Below are 5,327 nucleotides of genomic sequence, written 5' to 3' on the forward strand. Positions count from 1 at the left end.
CAAAAATTCTCCAATGGTTATGTTACCTTCATTTTGTCTTTTGACTAATTCTTTGAGACGGATGTTTATAGTTTTATAGTGGCCTCTTTTTGTACTACTCTCTTCGGGTTCACCTAAAGCATCTATTGCTAACTTTGCTCGATCGGCGTTAATTTCATTTTTAATTTTTCTTATTAGTTTCCATATTGTGGGATGTTTTTGACCAACTAGTTTTGAGAACCTATTGTTCCATCCTTCAACAATGTTGTTGGTTCTGTTGCAGTTATTGAGGGTACTTTCATTTACGTTCCATACAGCTGGTGGGTACATCGGTGGTAGTTTTCGAAACCTAATATTATTTTCATCACTTCCTATTCTTCGATATTTGCCATTAACGTAGTATGCATCAAAATAATCTAACAGATCTGTGAGGTTTTCAGGTAAATTGTCTTTTAAATACGTCATTCCTTCTTCTACAAGGTGCAAAGGAAGGAATGCAAGTGCGTCAACCATTCCACAATGTTTCCGAAATTCTTCATCTCTTTTGTACATTGTGGCTAGACCGAGTTCTTGCACTTTTCGGAACGTTGATTGGCACAAATGATAGAAGCAGCCTCTTACATTTATATGACACCTAATACTTCTTTTGCTGCTTCAATAACTGCACTTTCAAATCAAGGTGTAAGTATTTGGGGTCGGGATATAAATTTCGTTTAGCGCATTCTTCCATTATAATTTGGAACATTTCCACGTATGTAGATTTAGTTTTTCTTTGTAAAATACAATAAATAGAAGTTAAAAATACATTATTTTTTTTTATACGTATTACGTATAACTGTAAGAAACATTTTGGGGACAATCCGAAATTCCCGTCTAAGTACCAGGTGTCTGATTCTGTAAGGAGTTTTAAATGATCATCTGTTGCAAACATAACTAATCTTTCAGATGCCCCTGGACCATTGTCCCTCAATAATAGTCTATCATCATTAATAAAAGCCCATTCACCTATAAAAATAGATATAATCATTGTTAACTAATTGTATTTATCCTAAATATATAATAATATCTTATACCTTGAATAATAATTTCATGTATGTTTTGAGGTTCCTTTGGATTATGATAACTTCGATGATTTCTAATGGTACGTTTAATATAAGCTTCCTTAGGCAATTCAGCTAAAATATCTACTGCGACATTTTCGATTGCCTCGGAAAATATTTGGCCGGGAGTATCATTTGACGCTAAAGCTTTTTTTTTTATCTTTCTTTGAATTTTTATGGCAGCTATAGCTATAATTAATAATTATTGTTAATATTGATTAACAGGTACATATTATATTATATGATATTGTTATGTAAATATTTATTTATTTATTTATAAGTAAATAGAATCTAATATCATTGTATCCGAAAAATTTATAATTTCAACATTTATTTTTCAATAAAATACTATTTATACCTAGTATTTAAAATTTTTAATAATATAAATAGTGATACGAGTACTCGATTCAAAGCGAGTACTTGTAGTTACAAGTACAAAAAAATTTTTAGTTGAGTCGAGTCGAGTACTCGAACTCGACTCGAAAATTTTTCCTAGTATGTAATGTAACAATATAGTATGTAAAAACAATGTTATTGTATATTAAAATAAAGTTTACCATTTTTATCTGCAGAATGATTATGTTCGTGGATTTCTCTTGGATTTTTTATTGTGTGGGATGTTTTTAAAATAGCTGGACATTTGAATGAACTAAATTTTGAACATCTCCATCTAATAAAATACTTGCAATCTTTTTGACGTACGTACATAAAATCTTTGAAACAAACTTTATCATTTCCATGAGTGGATTTAATTATTTCAATAACACTATTCATTTCAAAATTCTTCAACACTCTTTACAACACTGTGTGGGAACTAGAGAAGTATACTGACCGTCTAAGGTGTATTGTACCGTAATAATATATCGTTAGCAATATTGGCGGCCCGCGAAGTGGTAATAAATAGACCACCAATAATATTTTTCTAGACTATAAGTTCAAGAAATGTCGTCAAATTATTTGTTAATCATACTATAATGATTTCAATACGTCGCGATAATGTTTTTATCTGTCTAAAATGCGATTACGTCTGTTATGCGTCCTGGACCGAAACTAATTTGTCAGTCGGTACCTATTATATCGTAATCGCAATCGCATTTATTAAGAGGACGTTACACCGACATATTTTGTTGTCTCCATTTAAGATGTACAGTTAAATATAAGTAAACTTAGCAAACACAACGAAGCAAACTTAGGGGATTTTTTTTCGGGGGATTTTTTTTCCTGTGGATTTTTTTTCCTGTGGATTTTTTTTCCGGGGATTTTTTATCCGGGGGTTTTTTTCCGGGGATTTTTTTTCCGAATACCCTATGATTGCATGTAATTAATATTTATTTTAATGTGAATGGTTCTTAATAGTTAATAATGCTTTAAATATTTCAGGCATAATATTATTGTTTATTTTATAATTAATACATCTTTGTGTCATGTTTTAGATTAAGAAAACATAGTCAGTTGGGTGTATGTCAAAGCCAAATCAAATAATCAACTGCAAGACCTACAGAAAAAATAATGCTACCAAAAAAATAATAAAATGCCAATATTCTAGACATTCCCCTTATTGATACCAGTGTACAGCCATCCACATGCTTAGCATCCATATACTTAGCATCTATAATAGTACAAATTATTGTAAATCTAATTATTGTGATGAAAGTATTGAAAAACATACATTTATTGAGGATTTCAAAAACTTAATTTCTAAGTTTCATGTATCACACAACTTTTGGTTATAAGTTTGTTATACATAATATGTAATAATTAATACATTACTTTATTTTATTATAATTTTTATATTTGTATACAATACCCAATACCTTTATCCATATTATGTACACTTTGATTATTATTCCTGAAATAGATTTCAATTGCAATATGCTTACTTATTTTGTTATTAATTTCTTTTTTATATAATATATAATAATGTTTTTATAAATATTCATTTATGTATTTCTTTATTAATTATTATAAAATAATTAATTAATAATTAATATTGTACTATTAAAAAATAATACAAAAATCAGCTGTTTTGTTAAATTAATTATCAATGTAAAAATATTTTCACTTATTCAGGTTTTGTTTTCAATAAAAAAAAAAAGGCATTTATAATCAACTTCACGAGTACCATTGTGATAACTATGTGACTTCTATAGTACAGATTTTTGCATACCGGGTATAATCAAGCTGGTTACCAAACAATTTTAATACATTTTCATTTTTTTTTCTCCAAATATTTTTAAAAGCACTGAGTATTTTCAATTTCGACCTCCTAAAAGTCATATTATGTTATACATATTTAATAATTTAAAAGTAAAAAGTTATGTAACTATTTATTATTTGAGATAATCTGTTTACCAAAGTTATATTTTATTTTAATTAAAGGTTATTATGCTATAATTGTTTTAACAATTTAAAAGTCAAAAATTATGATACTATTTAAGGTAATCTGTTTACCAAAGTTATGTTTTATTTTATTTAAATGTAACTGTTATATTTTATATGTTTTATAATAATATAAAAAAATTAAAAAACATGTATGTTACTTTCGTTCCTAGTGGTGTTACAATTGTACCCTGTATCGGGTACAATTGTAACATATTTTTTTTTTTCTATATTTATATTTATTCAACATCATTTGAAAATAAAGATTCAATACACACATATTTTGAAAGACAACAACTTACTTTACTAATTGAATGTGTAGACGAATCAAAAAATTTTGAATTTTGGCAGAAATAAATAATTTTATGAAAATTGTTACAATTGTACCCAGTCACCCCAACTAGATCAAATTTGCTTCCAAAAACATACATTGGACATCGAAGCTTATGATCATAGCATTTTTTCTACCAGAAAAGTTGAAAAGTTACAAACATTTTAAATTACCTCAAATATTATTAGACTAGACTAAATAAAAATAAAATTGTACCTAACTAATTTTCAAGCCCCCCCCCCCCCCCATTGAAAAATCCTGCGTATGCCACTGCTGCCTATACCAACTTTGTTCAGAATCATGGTATTAGAATTTACTTATTAATGATACACAAACTGTGGTAATTTATTAAACATTTTCTGAATTACGTTCTTTTTCTACTTAAAATAGTGATTTTATCAATGAGAATTTTATTTTTTTGAAAATTGTTTGTAATACATTATTCAACAATAGTAATATACTTAAAAGTTGCAATAATTTAAATATAAAAACAATATTTTTTTTAATAGACTTTATTCCAGCTATTTTCGATTTGTAAACACTGTGCGACGTTGCGTTACAAAATAATTGTAGACTAAAAAGGTTGAATTTTAAGATTATATTAATATACCAATTATATACCTAGAAATTATATAGAATATAGATGGATAAAAAAACTAAAATTAATAAAAAATTATATTAAAACTAATCACCGCTCAGAATCTAAAACGTTTATCAGTACCTAGCATAATAATGAAAGAGAAAATCCAAGAGACCTGAAAGTCTGAATAGTGAACAGATGCTGTATAAATTAATTGATAAAATATTATATTATAATATTATACTCAACTTCAAATCTCAACATTTCAAATTACCTATATTTCATCCCGACGCGATCATGGAGCTAGTAGGTACTACAGGCGGAGCAATTTTACTTTGCTGAGATTTTGCGTTGATACACAATAATTAATCAATGATGTCTACTTTATTACGTATTTCAATAAAGAAATGTACTTACCTTCGTTTCCATTTCGTATGTGTTAATTATTATTTTTACTTATTATTATAAGCAATAAATTAACAATATAATAAAACTTAACATAAGGTTCAAAAAAGAAACACGATTCACAATTAAACACCAAGGTACTGTTTAGACATCGAATGCAGATACGACAATGGTATTGAAATATAATCGATGATAAAATAAAATAATTTTGACGAATTTCTATAAATACAATATTGAATATTTCCTTACTATCAATAATTTCAATACAACAATAATTAGTATAATGTATGTTATATTTAGATCACTGGCGGGCCCCTCCACACTACGGTAATTTAGCCATCGGGTCCGAACGATTTTACCGCCGCAGTTTTTACGATACGAACGGTTGAGTGGTGTCGCCGTCATACGGTTGAATGTGGTATATTAAACTTGGATATATCTTCAAGGTGACGGAAGTCATTGGGTAGCGTTTTATAAAAATAAGGGACAAAGTTGTATATTTTGATAGCTTTGGTGATTTACCACCACCATTGAATTACAACATTATTTCAGA

Source organism: Acyrthosiphon pisum, chromosome A2, assembly GCF_005508785.2.
Source record: "Acyrthosiphon pisum isolate AL4f chromosome A2, pea_aphid_22Mar2018_4r6ur, whole genome shotgun sequence".
Lineage (NCBI taxonomy): Eukaryota > Metazoa > Arthropoda > Insecta > Hemiptera > Aphididae > Acyrthosiphon > Acyrthosiphon pisum.